Source organism: Dendrobates tinctorius, unplaced genomic scaffold, assembly GCF_039654945.1.
Source record: "Dendrobates tinctorius isolate UK_male_01 unplaced genomic scaffold, ASM3965494v1 ptg000022l, whole genome shotgun sequence".
Classification (NCBI taxonomy): Eukaryota; Metazoa; Chordata; class Amphibia; order Anura; family Dendrobatidae; genus Dendrobates; species Dendrobates tinctorius.
Window position 1 is genome coordinate 98476152 of NW_027361690.1, and position 18400 is coordinate 98494551.

The 18400-nt window shown below is 46.2% G+C and overlaps 1 protein-coding gene across 1 annotated transcript in view; it reads right to left on the minus strand.

Moving 5' to 3' along the window:
- ADRA1A (adrenoceptor alpha 1A) overlaps window positions 1-11151 on the minus strand; it is a 318230-nt gene extending 307079 nt beyond the window's left edge. The window contains exon 1 of the mRNA XM_073569022.1: window positions 10947-11151. The gene's annotated coding sequence lies outside the window, so the exon portion shown is untranslated. The remainder of the gene's footprint in view (window positions 1-10946) is intronic.
- Between the last annotated feature and the right edge of the window lie 7249 nt (window positions 11152-18400).

An 18400-nucleotide genomic window follows, 5' to 3' on the forward strand; every position in this document is an offset into this window, starting at 1 on the left:
CGGTGCATGCTCAGATGGAGATCTCGGCACCAAGATCTCGAGAGATTAGATTTCAGCGCTGAAATATCACCTCTTGAGATCTTGGTGCCGAGATCTCCATCTGTGCATGCGCCACCCCCGGCGGACATTTTCCCAAAGTACACTGCACAGGAAACCATGGAACTGCCGGGCCTCTGGCCTTTCACAAAATGTCAACAGAGCACCAGCAGCACCAGAGACACCCGCAGCAGCACCGGGCAGCACTCCCGGACACCCCCACAGCGGCAGACACCCCCGTAGCACCGCCGGACACCCCCTCTTCCCAGTCTGTGGCCTGCAGCAATGGTACCAATAAGGTATATACACATTATAAGATGCACCCCCATTTTCCCCCAAAATTTTTTGGGAAAAAAGTGGGTCTTATAATCCAAAAAATATGGTATGTGTTTTCATCACACCGCCTCAATAACGTAAAATAAAATGTGATCAAAAAGACAAATGTAAATAAAAATGTTGTTGCTGGAAGCGAAAACAAAAAAGCAAACAATAAACCATCATACACCTCCATTAGCAGAAAAAGTGATAGCTCTCAGAATAAAGAGATGCAGAAATAATTATTTTTTCTACAGTAGTTTTTATTTAGTAAAAGCGACAAAACATACAGCTCATAGAATCCCACGGTTTGCACTACCACCTCTATGCCGATGACACGCAGATCTACCTATCTGAACCCAACCTCGCCTCCTTACTGACTGAAATCCCACAATGTCTGTCTGCTATCTTAGCCCTCTTCTCTGCTTTTTCTCAAACTAAACATGGACAAAACAGAATTCATCATCTTTCCCCATCTCACTCCACCCCTCCACCAGACCTATCCATCAATGTCAATGGCTGCTCTCTTTCCCAAGTCCCGCACATTCGGTGCCTTGGGGTGATCCTCGACTCTGCGCTCTCTTTCAAACCACATATCCAAGCCCTCGCCTCCTCCTGCCGTCTCAAACTCAAAAATATTTCCCAGATCCACTCATTCCTCAACCATGAAACCACAAAAACACTAGTACATGCTCTTATCATCTCCCGCCTCGACTACTGCAACCTCCTACTTTCTGGCCTCCCCTCTAGCACTCTGGCACCGCTCCAGTCCATCCTGCACTCTGCTGCCCGACTAATCCACCTGTCTCCCCGCTATTCCCCAGCCTCCTTCCTATGCCAGGCCCTTCACTGGCTTCCTATTGCCCAGAGGCTCCAATTCAAAACCCTAACCATGACATACAAAGCCTTCCACAACCTGTCTCCTCCATACATCTGTGACATGGTCTCCAGGTACCTAACCGCAGGCAACCTTCGATCATCTCAAGATCTCCTTCTCTACTCTCCCCTTATCTCTTCTTCCCACAACCGCATACAAGACTTCTCCTGTGCTTCCCCCATACTCTGGAACTCTCTGCCGCAACACATCAGACTCTCACCATAAATGGAAACCTTCAAGAAGAACCTGAAGACCCACCTGTTCCGACAAGCCTACAGCCTGCAATGATCCTCGGTCTACTGTACCACCGCCCGACCTGCTCTACCCTCTCCTACTGTATCCTCACCCATCCCTGTAGACTGTGAGCCCTCGGGGCAGGGTCCCCTCTCCTAATGTACTTGTGTGTCCCTTGTCTTACACATGTTTATTATACTTGTCTATATTTCCCCTTTTCAAATGTAAAGCGCCATGGAATAAATGGCGCTATATAAATGCATAATAATAATAATAATTATTATTATTATTATTATTAATTAAAGTGTACTTTTGTTTGTGGGAAACTCCCCTTTAAAGGGTTATAGGTGTGGCCATCTCTGTGGCCTTTCAGAAAAGGTGTGTATATACTGACAGACATGTGACACTTAGATTGCCCACAGGTGGTCTTCCTTTCACTACATTTAAGCATGTGACTTATGAAGGTAATTACTTACACCAAATTTTTTTAATTGCTTCACAGCAAAAGGGGTGAATACATATGCTCATGCCAATTCTTAGTTATTTGATCCCATAAATTCAATTTATGCCTATATTTTTCTCACTACACTTCACCAACTTAGACTATTCTGTGCTGATGCATCATACACAAATTGGATTACCAAAATATTTAAACACAAATTGTAATGTAACAAAAGCCAAGGTGGAGGGATACTTTCACAAGCCACTGTAAAGTACACTACTGGATCCCTCAAGAGCAATTTGACAGATATCGATAAAATACTTCGCAACTTATCAATTAGTCCCATAAAATGACATTTTCTGCAGAATTGAAACAAAACAAGTTTGTTACATGACCATGACAACACAGTTTATGCTCTGTCGACTGAAAACCTGTGGCTGTAACGCTGAGAGTTGCAGTCTCACAACAGCTAGACAGTCGAAGCCTGCAGACCCCTGCTATAAACTACAGTCACCTGTAGTCAACAACTACATTATTTTCAACTGTTATAATTAATTTTATAGACAAGTCATCATTATAGAAAGACTAGCTGAAGAGCCCGGTGTTGCCCGGGCATAGTAACTAACTGCCGTCCCGCTCTCTCCCTCCACAGCCCTGCTTTCCACTCGCCGTCCCACTCTCTCCCTTTGGAGCCCAGCTTTCCACCCCGCCGTCCCGCATTCTCCCTCAGCAGCCCCACTCTCTCCCTCCGCGGCCCCGCTCTCTACTTGCCATCCCCCTCTCTCCCTCTGCAGCGCCGCTCTCCACTCGCCATCCCGCTCTCCACTCGCCGATCCACTCTCTCCCTCAGCAGCTCAGCACTCCACCAGCGTCCCACTCTCTCCCTTAACAGCCCCGCTCTCCACCCGCCATCATGCTCTCTCCTTTCGCAACCCTGCTCTCCACCCGCCGTCCCGCTCTCTCCCTCTGCAGGCCCGCTCTCCATGCGCCGTCCCATTCTATCCCTCCGCAGCCCTGCTCTCCATCCGTGTCCCGCTCTCCCTCCTCAGCCCCGCTCTCTCCCTCCACAGCTCCGCTCTCCACGTGCCATTCCACTCTATCCCTCCGCAGCACTGCTCTCCATCCATGTCCTGATCTCTCCCTCTCAGCTCCGCTCTCCACCCGCGTCCCACACTTTCCCTCTGCCACCTCGCTCTCCATCTGCCAGTGGGTGGGGTTATGTGGAGTGGGCATGGCTTGATACACACACACACACACATATATATATATATATATATATATATATATACACACACTCAGCTTTATATATATAGATAAAGCTATTACATTACCTTTACTAAGCGCTATATTACGGAACACAGAAGAAACGATTCTCTGACAAACTCACCTAAGCCTATAATATTTCAGAGTTGAGAACTGTTAATACACAGTGAACAAACTTTTTACATTGCAAATCACAAAAGCCTGCAATGTGTGCAGTACAGTGATTATGGCAGATTTCATGGCTATGGTTATTTTTATGTTAGTATTACTACGCACACAACATTACAGTCCAGCCCCAATATGTCTGCATGGCCAACAGATCCCACACTTTCCAAACTAGCGGTATTTTACTGCCTAAGGATACAGAGTGATTCCAGCGGTAATTTAAAAGTTAATAGTTTATTGATACAAGATTAAAGAATAAACATAAAATATAAGAAAACATAAAAATAAAAAAACAGGGTGGAAATAAACCTCCAAAAAAGGGTATATGTGAAATCAAACTAAAGCTGGGCCACCTGTGCAGTATAATACAAAGCTCATGACATAAAACAGCGCTCTGATGCCTACGGAACTTTCCTATCATGTATGTCAATGACTGCAGTTCTGTCCAATGAAAAATCCTTTTTCAATTACTTTTAAGATTTATTAGAGACTCCAAAAAAGTGCTTAGTGCAAAAAGTTGCTTAGTGCTAAAAAAGAGTCCAAAGAAATAATTTATGGACAGGCTGTAACCCCAGCATGCATGAAGGTACATTGTTACAAATACAAAACAGCCATGCTCCATGCATATACAATATCATTTAGTGCCAAGGAAAAGGATTAGTAAAACAAAAGACTACATCACCTGAAAAGGTTAAAATAGTAGAGTGCACCAGGAGACCAAGACAGCTACGCATGCCCAACCTCTAAGCCGTTTCGCAGTAACTTCTTCCTTGAGAAACTGTGGTGAACTCACCTCTGCTGCGTGTGACTTTCTCACAGTGCTAGTGGGGATCTCACCGAGGTCACCGCAATTCAGCCCGGCAGGGAACGCAGCCTCAGTGACGTCACTGCTAGTCACTGAAGCTGCGCTCCCAGCAGCCCATTCACCAGGGGTTCTCATCCTGGACGGTTGCATCTTGTCACCGTCCAGGTTGGAAACTATTTCTCCCCCAGACATGGATTACGGTGTGGGACAGAATGACAAAAAGGTGAGGGATTGTTGTTTTATTATTTTTGGTTTATTACAAGAGAACGATGGCTTCGGTGGAATTAGGCGATACAGTAAGTATGGTTAAATAAAAATTATTAAAGAAGTCTGTGTCTTTTTTTTCAATTAAAGGACTTTATTCTTGGTGTGTGTGTTTTTATACAATGTGACTATGGGGTTAGTAATGGGGGCGTCTTATTGACGCCTGTCCATTACTAACCTCAGGGCTTGATGTCACCTGACAATACAAAGGTGACATCAACCCCACAAATATGAACCCCACTTGCCACCTATACAGGCCAAGTGGGAAGAGCAGGGCAAAGTGCTAGAATAGGCGTATCTAATAGATGTGCCTTTTCTGGGCAGCTGCAGGCTCCTATTTTTAAGCTAGGGGGGGCCTATATTCATGGCCCCTTACCAGCCTGAGAATACCAGTCCCCAGCTGTGAGCTTTAGCACGGCTGGTTGTGAAAAATGGGGGACCCCACGCCATTTTTTAAAATTATTTATTTACAGCACAGGAGCCGCTGATGAATACCCCCATCAGCCGCTCCTGCTCTCATTGTTATTAGCGGAAGCAGGTATCAGCTGATGGGAGCAGTAGTCCCATTAGCTGACACCAGTGAATGGAGGTAAGCTTTATACCTCCGATCACAGCTAAGTGCCCATTCTGTCTTCTGACAGCATGGGAACCGCGGCTCTCTTACCGGCGGGTATGATTTCAATGCTGATCATAAGAGCTACGCCGGTGTTTCCCAGGCTGTCCCTGTGTATGTTCGGCTATATTCGGAGGTGAATATTGCAAATTCAGCTATCGTGAGCCGAACCAAACGTTGAAATATTCACTCATCTCTAGTCACAAGTAAGCTGAGCAGCAGTACTCAGTCAAGCAGCAGCTGAAACAACGAACACGATTTTAGGATGTATAAAAAGAGAGCTAAAATCCCAAGATCTCAACGTATTATTACACCTTTATGAATCACTGGTGAGGTCACATCTAGAATATGGGATCCAGTTTTGGGCTCCACATTTTAAAAAGGGTACTGTAAAGTTAGAGTCAATTCAAAGGCAGGAAACTAGATTATTACAAGGGATGGAAGGCCTCTCATATGAGGAGAGGTTCGAAAAGTTGGGCTTGTTTAGCTTAGAAAATAGGAACCGAAGAGGCGATCTCATTTATACAGTATGTATAAATATATGTGCATGGAAGACTGGCATATAATTTATTCCTTCCAAGGACCTTTCAAGGACCAAGGGGGCATTCATTATGTGTTAAGGAAAGGCGATCCTGCCAGCTAAATAGGAAAGGGTTCTTTACAGTCAGAGCAGTCAGACTGGCAGGCACTATGGCAACATTTACAAAGGGGCTGGAGGCTTTTCTCACAACAAATTGCATTGTGGAATAAAATTAATGTAGCAATAGCAAATGTTTAACTGGTGGAGAAAGGTGGAACTTGATTGACCCTCCTGTGTCTTTGTTACCCTATGTAACTGTGTAAGGCTAGTTTCACACTTGCTTTTTTTTGCAGCGCGTTTTTCCCGCAAAAAAAACGCATTGAAAAAACGCATACAAAAGCATACAACTGCTGCGTTTTTTTCAAGCATTTTTATGAGCATGCATGAAAAAAACGCAGCGTTTTTATGCGTTTGTATGCGTTTTTAGTGCGTTTTTACCGCGTTTGCGTTTTTTTCCAACATTAGGTGGCCCCTCACACTAACCCAAACCATGACTTTACTAACCCTAACCCTGACCCTAACCCTAACCCTAACCCTAACCCTAACCCTAACCCTGACCCTAACCCTTAACCAAATCATACTTAACCCTAACCCAAACCCTAAACCCTAACTAACCCTAACCCTAACCCTGACCCTAACCCTAACCCTAACCCTGACCCTAACCCTAACCCTGACCCTAACCCTTAACCAAACCATACTTAACCCTAACCCTGACCCTAACCCTAACCCTGACCCTAACCCTTAACAAAACCATACTTAACCCTAACCCTGACCCTAACCCTAACCCTGACCCTAACCCTAACCCTGACCCTAACCCTAACCCTAACCCTACCCTGACCCTAACCCTTAACCAAACCATACTTAACCCTAACCCTGACCCTAACCCTGACCCTAACCCTTAACCAAACCATACTTAACCCTAACCCTGACCCTAACCCTTAACAAAACCATACTTAACCCTAACCCTGACCCTAACCCTAACCCTAACCCTGACCCTGACCCTAACCCTAACCCTGACCCTAACCCTTAACCAAACCATACTTAACCCTAACCCTGACCCTAACCCTAACCCTGACCCTAACCCTTAACAAAACCATACTTAACCCTAACCCTGACCCTAACCCTAACCCTGACCCTAACCCTAACCCTGACCCTAACCCTTAACCAAACCATACTTAACCCTAACCCTGACCCTAACCCTGACCCTAACCCTTAACCAAACCATACTTAACCCTAACCCTGACCCTAACCCTAACCCTGACCCTAACCCTTAACAAAACCATACTTAACCCTAACCCTGACCCTAACCCTAACCCTAACCCTGACCCTAACCCTTAACCAAACCATACTTAACCCTAACCCTGACCCAAACCCCAACCCTAACCCTGACCCTGACCCTAACCCTAACCCTAAACCCCCTTAACTAACCCTAACTCTAACCCAAACCCCTAAATTCCATGGTTAACAAAAAAAAACGCATGTGCAAAAAAACGCATACATGAGCATGCCAGTGCGCACATATGCGCATCCATAGGCTATAATGGCCATTTTTAGCGCAAAACGTGCGCATATGTGCGCATGCGCTTTTTTGCAGGGCCAAAAAATGCAACATGCTGCGTCTGGAAAATACAAACGCACACCCCAAAAAAACGCAGCGCATGAAAATCGCATACATGCGCTTACAAGCGCGCAGGTATGCGCACCCATGTTAAATATAGGGGAAAAAACGCATGCGCACATATGCGTTTTTTTCCAGAGCTAAAAAACGCAAATGTGAAACCAGCCTAAGGCTGTGGATGAGAAAAATGGAGGGGTTTGGCCAATCTATCAGTATATCAGTGCTCGCCGCTGCTTTATGCGCTCATCCTTTAAAGTCTTACTCTATACAAGTTCCCATACATGGTGGTAAACTATTCCGATGTTTAAAGTAGGATCCATAAAGCTGCCATGCACAATATTACACCTAAGATATATACAATAGCAACAAACACAAAGTAAAGCAGTGGAGACGTTCATGTAGCAGAGCCAAGTTTTACTTTTTTGAACAACTGAGTAATCCATAGGACTGTAGGTAAAACCTCCAGACTTAGTGAGACGTCACAGTGCCCGGATAACACTGACACATCTAACACGAGTCGTTTTTAAGACCCATCGCTTCGCTAATGAAATGGTAAATGAAGCCTTTTATTAAATGATATCTCATTACGATAAAATGTGGAGTTTTTGCCAAGTCTGTATTTATTATTCATAAGACTCGCCATCTATAAAATGAAGCTGACCACACGGGATTAAATGTAGCAATATTTATCCACAATGGTAATTCAGCAATCAACAATGGTTTAGAACAAGGGTGGACATAACATTGGCGCAATCTGTGCAGCCACACAGGGAACAAAGAGGTAACGGAAGGGGGGCCATTTCCACCGTCAAAAAAATAATTTTCCATTCTGATGAATTACTGAACCATGGCACAGGGGTCCTCCCCTATAAACGTCCACCAATGGCTCAGAATAAGGGGTCCTGATCTATCACATACAGGAGAAATGGTTTTGATACCTGCAGTCAGCAATGCAAAATCAGTTCTGTTACCTTTCAGTCTGATGCCACATTCCCCTCTCTACTTGGAAACTATCAGTTCTAATAAAACCTGATGGATCAAGTTTTATGGTATATACAGCTCTGGCAAAAATTAAGAGACCACTTTCAAATGTTCAGTTTGTCTTTTTATAGGTATATTTATGAGTAAAATGTAAATTGTTCTTTTAGTCTATAAACTTCTGACATGTCTCTGAATTTCCAAGCAATAAATTTTGTATATTTTTCTGACAAAGAAAAATGGTCAAAATTAAAAAAAAAACGTCAGGGCTTTCGGACCTCAAATAATGCAAAGAAAACAAGTTCATGATCATTTAGAAACAACAATACTATTGTTTTAACTCATGAAGAGTTCAGAAATCAATATTTTGTGGAATAACCATGATTTGTAATCACAGCTTTCATGCGTCTTGGCATGCTTTCCACCAGTCTGTCACACTGCTTCTGGCACAAAAGTTTAAGGCTGTGTGCACACGCTGCGGATTAGGTGCGGATTCATCCGCGCGGATTTTGTAAAATCCACAGGTGAAACCGCAGGTCAAAATACCTGCGGTTTTACCTGCGGATTGCTCTGCGGTTTTGCCCTGCGGTTTTTCATCTCCTCAATGGAGGAGATGGCAAACCGCAGGGGAATCTGCAGAAAGAATTGACATGTCAATTCTTTCTGCGGATTGAAAACCGCAGATAATCCACAAGGAAAATTCCGCACCGTCTGCACTGCGGTTTTTGATTCCCATAGGGAATCATGGTACTGTACACCGCAGCAGAAACTGCAGCGTGTGCACACAGCCTAAGCATTTCCTCTTTGATGGCTTGTGACTATCCATCATCCTCTTGATTACATTCCAGAGGTTTTCAATGGGGTTCAGGTCTGGAGAATGGCTGCCCAAGACAGGGTTTTGATGTGGTGGTCTCTAAATTTTTGCCAGAGCTGTATGTGGCCAGCAATAGTTCTCACCCAACAGCAGGAGACCACGATGTACTCAGCTAGTTACTAAATAGTTCTATCAGAGCCTACAAGTTTCTACTGGCCTGGAGACCCCTAGCACTGGAGACCCCATAGCACAGGAGACCCCCAGGACTGGACTGTAGACCCCTAGCACAAGAGACCCCTAGCACAAGAGACCCCTAGCACAAGAGACCCCTAGCACTGGAGACCCCTAGCACTGGAGACCCCTAGACCTGGACTGGACTGGAGACCCCTAGCACTGAAGATCCCTAGCACAGAAGATCCCTAGCACAGGAGATCCCTAGCACTGGACTGGAGACCCCTAGCACTGGAGACCCCTTGTACTGAAGATCCCTAGCACTGAAGATCCCTAGCACAGGAGACCCCCAGCACTGTAGACCCCTAGCACAAGAGACCCCTGGCACTGGAGACCCCTAGCACTGGAGACCCCTAACCCTGGACTGGACTGGAGACCCCTAGCACTGGAGATCACTAGCACTGAAGATCCCTAGCACAGGAGATCCGTAGCACTGGACTGGACTGGAGACCCCTAGCACTGGAGACCCCTTGTACTGAAGATCCCTAGCACTGAAGATCCCTAGCACAGGAGATCCCTAGCACTGGAGATCCCTAGCACAGGAGACCCCTAGCACTGGACTGGACTGGAGACCCCTAGCACTGAAGATCCCTAGCACAGGAGATCCCTAGCACTGGACTGGACTGGAGACCCCTAGCACTGGAGACCCCTAGCACTGGAGACCCCTAGCACTGAAGGTCCCTAGCCCTGGAGATCCCTAGCACTGAAGATCCCTAGCACAGGAGATCCCTAGCACTGGACTGGACTGGAGACCCCTAGCACTGGAGACCCCTAGCACTGGAGACCCCTAGCACAGAAGATCCCTAGTACAGGAGATCCCTAGCACTGGACTGGACTGGAGACCCCTAGCACTGAAGATCCCTAGCACAGGAGATCCCTTGCACTGGACTGGACTGGAGACCCCTAGCACTGGAGACCCCTAGCACTGGAGACCCATGGCACTGAAGATCCCTAGCAAAGGAGATCCCTAGCACTGAAGATCCCTAGCACTGAAGCTCCCTAGCACAGGAGATCCCTAGCACTGGAGACCCCTAGCGCTGGAGACCCCTAGCACATTGCTTCTATCACATCTAGACACATTATATCCACACTATATGCAATGTTTCACGTTATCCAGCCCCTAATTGATGTTCCATCATTGAATTGTTGCGTGCCATAGCTGGGATTGGCCATTCACATACTTGTTTCAATAATATTAATATTATATATTAATGGATATATCCAATTCATATTAATTCATCATCAGACACATTTTAAATTATTCTATATTTTTGTCTTTTGCCCACTGCTATCCCGTCATGTATTTGGCAATGTCGCGCCCAATGAGCCGCGGAGGATATTTAATGCGATAATTCCCGTGGTTCTCACTCTAGTGATGGGGTGACGAGTTATTTGGGACGGAATCGGCTGATGTCTAAGGAACCTTTGTGATCACACCTGGTTCTGCCCCTCATCACATTTCCAGAGGAGGAGGAGGAGGACTGTCTGCAGCTGTGCCCAGAATCACCTAGAAAGACAACTGGTCCGTCACCCTAATGGGGACAGTAGGCAGAAAACAGGCAAGAAACACTAACATTCCACAAAATCCCCCTACAAAATCAATGAGTAGATCCAGCAGGAGCACCAGGCACTTGGCCGAGGGGTCCGGCTGCTCTTGGCTCAGGATCTGTGTTCTTATATGTGCCAATAATCAATAAGTGGAGTCACTCACCTCATCACCGGCCAGATGGGAGCTGCTCCTCTCAGGCTCCATGGCTGAGCAGCATTCCTGCAGTCCGGGGCTCATCAGGACTCTGCCTGATCCTCACAGTAACACCCGCATTGTGTGAACGCAACTTTACTCATCTGTGCCTGTAGCAGAAGGAGAGGAAGAGCGCAGCCCGACTGCTACCGTACTGCACCGAGTACAGGAGCACTGCCCGCCGCCTGTGTGCGCTCAGCTCCTGCCCGAGACACGAGGGGGTCTGATCCCTTTAAATGAAGGCTAGAACATTTCACATGAGCTGAGGCAACTAGTGGCTTCTTGTAGACATCGCTACGGACACGATGTGGTTTTTATGGCCACCCTCTGATTTCCTGCCAACTTGGGGGCTAGAACTTTATCATAGACATTAGACAGTATGACTGGCTGACTATATGGGTGTCATAGACTGGGACTTTCGAGTGCACAGAAGCTGAGAAGAAGCTGCTAGGCTGCGTTCACACATCACTGGCAGGCGGCAATTTTTCTTTATACATATTTATTTTTAGAAATACAATGATTTTGCCACAATTTTGGAAAATCTCAGCAAAACAATGGCTCAGGCATATTTGGGAGCTAAAAATTTGAATGCATGAACAAACCACTTCTATCTATCTATCTATCTATCTATCTATCTATCTATCTATCTACCTATCCATCTATCCCATATCTATCTTATATCTATCTATCCCATATCTATCTATCTATCTATCCCATATCTATCTATCTAGTATTATCTATCTATCTATCAACTATTATCTATCTATCTATCTAGTATTATCTATCTATCTATCCCATATCTATCTATCTATCTATCTATCTATCTATCCCATATCTATCTATCTAGTATTATCTATCTATCTATCTATCAACTATTATCTATCTATCTATCTATCTATCTATCTAGTATTATCTATCTATCTATCCCATATCTATCTATCTAGTATTATCTATCTATCTATCTATCAACTATTATCTATCTATCTATCTATCTAGTATCTATCTATCTATCTATCTATCTAGTATTATCTATCTATCTCATATCTATCTATCTATCAATCTATCTATCATCTCTCTATCTAAGTATTTATCTATCTATCTATCTATCTATCTATCTATCTATCTATCTATCCCATATCTATCTATCTAGTATCTATCTATCTATCTAGCATCTATCTATCTATCTAGTATTATCTATCTATCTATCTATCTATCCCATATCTATCTATCCCATATCTATCTATCTATCCCATATCTATCTATCTATCTATCTATCATCTATCTATCTATCTATCTATCTATGTATCGACTATCTATCTATAGATATATTAAAGACAAGAAATAGAGCAGCACAAAAATACAAAAGAGAGTCCAGGTGCAAAGCTCCCAAAGGCATGTACCAAACCTTTATGATGCAAAAAATCCAAAAAGCTGGAACAGCACACTGGTTTTTCAGGGTTAAATGAGAGCTGTTTATTTAGCCTATAAGTGCGACGTTTCGGTTCAAGTGGTGAACCTTTTTCATTTCTCAGCACATCCAATTATTTCACAGCATTAATCACAGGTTTCACACTACATGTATCTTCATCTTTCCCTGCACTCCTTTCCTCGTCCTCCACTACATTACGGGGTAATAGCGCCTTTGGCGGGACCGCAGCGTCCTCCTTGTCCACACTCACTGTATATGGAGACTCCCTCATCGGTTTCACCCTGGATCGGAGGGCATCAGCCCATGTATTGACCTGCCACATAATGGACAATCTGCGCCCTGTACTCTTCCCGGACCGCTTTCTTCTCCTACAAACTGCCGCAACACTGCTGCTTAATACTGTTCTTCTGTCCTAAGGACCCTGAATGGCTGGTCTTCACTGCTTCACTAACATTACGTGACTTCTGCAGTGTCCTGGGCCTATAACCCTTGTGGACTGTTTGGGCACCAGGGCCCTTCTGAGTCTACCTCACCATCTGCACTTACCACACTGCAGCCCCTGCTATGGTTAGCTGTTTCCTATGCTACATTCTAGCTGAAAAATCTGTGTACCAAAATTCCCCCATCTAGTGGCCAATTTTGTAACTGCACTTACCCTATTCCCTAAACATAGCAGCACAAAGGTATATAATGTTAAATATACATTTAGCAAAATGGTAATACACATAGTAGCATAGCAGTATTAAAATAGTATACGATTATACATGAATATATATACACTGCTCAAAAAAATAAAGGGAATACTAAGATACCACATCGTAGATATTACTGAAAGAAATATCGCAGCTGGAAATCTTTATTCCTTACATAGTGGCATGCAATAAAACAAGAAAACATAAAAATGATCAACGTAAATCAAAATTAATATCCCATGGAGGTCTGGATTTGGAAGGATACTCAATATCAAAGTGGAAAATCAAATTACAGGCTGACCCAACGTCAGTGGAAATGCCTCAAGACAAGGAAATGATGCTCAGTAGTGTGTGGCCTCCATGTGCCTGTTTGACCTCCCTACGACACCTGGGGATGCTCCTGATGAGTTGGCGGATGTTGTCATGAGATATCTCTTCCCAGACCTGGACTAAAGCATCTGCCAACTCCTGGACAGTCTGTGGTGCAATGTGACGTTCGTGGATGGAGCGAGACAAGCGAATTCAGGTCAGGGGAATGGGCGGGCCAGTCCATAGTTTCAATGCTTTCATCTTGCAGGAACTGCTGACACACTCCAGCCACATGAGGTCTGGCATTTTTGTGCATTCGGAGGAACCCAGGACCAACCGCACCAGCATATGGTCTCACAAGGGGTCTGAGGATTTCATCTCGGTGTCTAACGGCAGTCAGGCTACCTCTGGCGAGCACATGGAGGGCTGTGCGACCCTCCAAAGAAATGCCAACCCACACCATTACTGACCCACTGCCAAAGCGGTCATGCTGAAGGATGTTGCAGGCAGCCGATCACTCTCCACGGCGTCTCCAGACTCTGTCACGTCTGTCACATGTACTCAGTGTGAACCTGCATTCATCTGTGAAGAGAACAGGGCACCAGAGGCAAATTTGCCAATCCTGGTGTTCTGTGGCAAATACCAAGCGTCCTGCACGGTGATGGGCTGTGAGCAAAACCCCCATCTGTGGACGTCGGGCACGCGGACCATCCTGATGGAGTCGGTTTCAAACCGTTTATGCAGACACATGCACATTTGTGGCCTACTAGAGGTCATTTTGCAGGGCTCTGGCAGTGCTTCTCCTGTTCCTCCTTGCACAAAGGCTGAGGTAGCGGTCCTGCTGCTGGGTTGTTGCCCTCCTATGGCCCCCTCCACCTCTCCTGGTGTACTGGTCTATCTCCTGGTAGTGCCTCCAGCCTCTGGACACTACGCTGACAGACAAGCCTTCTTGCCACAGCTCGCATTGATGTGCTGTCCTGGATGAGCTGCACTACCTGAGCCACTTGTGTGGGTTGTAGAGTCCGTCTCACGCTACCACGAGTGTGAAAGCTCAACCAACATTCAAAAGTGACCAAAACATCATCCAGAAAGCATTGGTACTGAGAGGTGGTCTGTGGTCCCCACCTGCAGAACCACTCCTTTATTGAGGGTGTCTTGATAATTGCCAATAATTTCCATCTGTTGTCTATTCCATTTGCACAACAGCATGTGAAATTGAATGTCAATCAGTGTTGCTTCCTAAGTGGACAGTTTGATTTCACAGAAGTTTGATTAACTTGGAGTTATATTCTGTTGTTTAAGTGTTCCCTTTGTTTTTTTGAGCAGTGAATATATACACTTATAACATACGGTACCAGAACGAGAAAGTAACGAATGAGAATAGCATAAATTTAGCATACCCCTTACACATACATGTGTCTCCCCCCGAATACAGATATGTATCCCACCATTAATATACTATTAGCCAAGCGCCATTAAAAATATAAAGGGATAAGCAGTTCTGTGCCCCCATTACCTATAATCCCTGCCAATAATATAAATAATTCATTCTGTGACTCTCTCAAATTAACTGTGCACACGGAAAATATGCAAGGTTTTACCATACAAGAAAAGTGAATGAGATCCCTGAATCTTAAAGTCACTGTCAGCCGCCATCTTTTATTCCTTCACAGCGGTCAACATCTCAAAATCAGTCAGCCACCATCTTCAATTCCTTCATGGCGGTCAACAATTCACAAAGGCCCGGGAGTCTTCTCCATCAGCATTTCAAAATCACTGTCAGTCCCTCGTCCGGTTCCAATTGGGAAAGGTGCCGGGAACACCATCTCAGCTGCTCCCACCCCGGTCATAGATCCCAGATCCTTCTCTGGTAGTCTTAGGGTTTCAGGGCTGCTGGGTTTGATCCTACTGACTATGCCGAAATGTAGCAAGGTGGCACAGGGTGGTAGTCACGGGCAAGTCCACCAAGGTACAATCAGTCCACAACCCCCCTTGCACATGAATAAGCAGTTCTGGTCCCAGCCCCTGGTCACAGTGTGTTAACTCAGACATCTGGCTCCTCTCCATTCTGGAACAGATGCACCACACATCACATGTTGTATGGCACTGCAGTGGCAACTTATATTTAATAAAGGTGATGAAGAAAAGAAGGTACAATCCCTAAGCTGTCCCTATGTCCAGCAACGGCTGCAGTGGTACAGACAATAAATACCAGTAAGCTCTCCGGTGCTAAAAGTCTCTGGTGGGGCACACACCTAGTCCTGGTGCTCAATAGTCCCTGACAGCTCTGTCCCCTCCAGGGGTATAGCAAGCCCCCAACATGGGAGCACATCCTGCCATGGGCATGCCTGCAGACAGAGACTTCCTGTCTGCTTGGAGGCTGCTTACTCAACCCCCTCAATTAACCCTTTTCTATCCCTAAGTTAACTAACACATAAACATTACAATGATACAACATCAAGACATTACAAACACAGCACAGCATTATTAATACCCATTAGTACATACATAACAGCAATACACAAGGCGTAACCCACTGTCAGAGCACCGCATGGAGGGCCACATCAGGGAAGGGGAGAGGGAGCAACCAAGGGTTCCCGTCACCTTCTTTCAAAGCGCTGGAACGTCCCAGTGGCATTGGTCAGGCCAAAGGGCACCCTGTTAAATTCAAACAGTCCCATGGGCAATATGAATGCCGTCTTCTGTTGGTCATGTTCAGCTATGGGCACCTGCCAATACCCGCTGGCCAGGTCGAGGGACGAAAAGTACTTCGCCTTTTCCAAGGCAGATAGGGATTCCTCAATTCTGGGCAATGGATAGGATTCCCACACTGCAAGCAGTCAGCCGTCTATAATCAGCGCAGAAATGCAGAGTTCTGTCTTTTTTCCGAACCAGGACAATGGGAGCCGCCCATGGACTCTGACTTTCCCGTATCACTCCACTCTGCAACATGTGAGCTAGCATCTCCATTACTTCTTCATACATCTGAGGGGGTATCTGCCAGTATCTTTCCCGAACTGGTGCATGGGTGGATCTCATGGGTGATGGTCTGGGTGCAACCAAAATCATCTTCATGGCGGTTGAAGACCTCCTGATAGCGCTCTAACACAGCTTCCACTTGTAGCACCTGCTGAGGTGAGCGTCCCTTCAATTCAGCCTACATCTGTTCTAGGATCCGATGACCCTCCCTTGTGCTTCCAGATGAGTGTTGCGGTGCCATTGTGACTGCTAGAGTCCAGGGATCTCTTCACATGACTGCCAATTGTATGGCCTCAGGTCGCACTAACTTTTCCGGCATTTCCAGAATCTGGGCCACTTCACTCTTAGGTGAAAGGGTGAGATTGTCTTCTCCCATGTAGACGCACCGCACTATAACAATACCGCCATGGACTGTGGCTAGCGTCCAAGCTATGAGAAGTCCAGGAGGTACCCACTATGTGCACCTCCATCCCCTCAAGAGGCGTATAAGCTCGTATTGGTAACATGAGCACTGTCTGACTGGGCGGTAGGGTGAGTTGAGCGGCTGCAGGAACCATCACCTTCCCCAAGACTTTCCCTTCCCTTGACATTTCCTGAGCCTGAGCAACTGCTGAACACCTTTCGTTGAGGGGTTCGCAGGCTCCACCGGTCCAAAAAGACCTCTTGCGGTTCACTGATCAGGAGTTTTCCAGTTTCTTTCAGTACATTCATTCCAAGGGTCATTACGGGCCTGCTGCCGACATCCCCAACAGCCAACATGACCCCTAATTGGCCGACATCCTTCCCACGCTCTCTGATCTCCATCCAGACTACCCCTGTGACCAAGATGGGCAACTGGTTGGCAGCTGTCAATCTAATTACCGGACCCTACTCTGGCCGTGACACTTCTGGGAGATGTTGTCTTAAATAGGCTAACGGCATGGTAGTCACTTGTGACCTTGTGTTAACTAAGCAGTGAACCTCTAGCCCATTTACTTCAGCCCAGATGGTAGGGCTCGTGGAAATGATACCTCCGGGTCTCTCGTCTCTCTTCCTCAGTTTTTTGGGCTCCAGGCTCCCTGCGACGCAGCCATGGAGCCCACTAGACTAATAGCTGCCGTGGTAGGGACCGACCTCGTCTCGCACAGCCTCGGGCAGAGTGTACTGTCTTTCCACACCTGTAGCAAGTCGGGACCCATTCTCACGGGGTTGTCTCGTCCTCTGGCAAGGTTCGATCGGCAAGCGGGACACTGAATCACTCCTATCTCTTGATGAGGAGACCGCTCTCGATGTATTTTGGGCCGGAGCTGGGGCTCTTTTAAAGCTGGACCACTCATTCCGCATTTCCCGTATTTCTCTCCGAATCTCCCGGGCCTACTCTGGCTCAGCTGCGAGTGGAGTGGGTACTTCATTGCTCTGGACCATCCCTGCTAGGGCTGCCACCCCCTATTGCTGCTCTCTCATGCGTGCCTCCACCTCGATTTATAGGAAAGTCATACTCGGGCTAGTACATAGGTGTTCTCACAAGGCATGTTTGAGCGTTGCGTCCCTGAGACCTGACGCAAATTCTCAGTATCACATCAGGGAGTCCCACTCCTATGGCCCCCACATCATCCCGCTTAATGATATGCGCATTCACCTCCTGCAACGCGTTAAAATATTGGGTCACCGACTCTCCTTCCCGCTGACGCGATGAAGCAGTCGCATCCGCAGCTCCCCATTAGTTTGGTCACCATGCACTTTTTCCAGGATCTGTATCAACTTATCCAGTATATACCACTCATGGGGGGGTGGAACATGACAGAATACTGAGCCTCGCCATCCAGGGCCATCAAAGTAATCTCAGCTCATAGCAGGGGTCATGGGGTGCATTCGCAACACGCTCCTAACCATCTCATTCCATTTCCACAGCATTGTGTTACTCCATGTGAATTTTGGGAGATTGCTGAGCATGGCCCCTAATGGCAAGCTGGATCTCGGGGCACTTATGGTAGACTGGTCTGCAGCGTCTGTGTCCAAAGACTGCATCCGGCCGA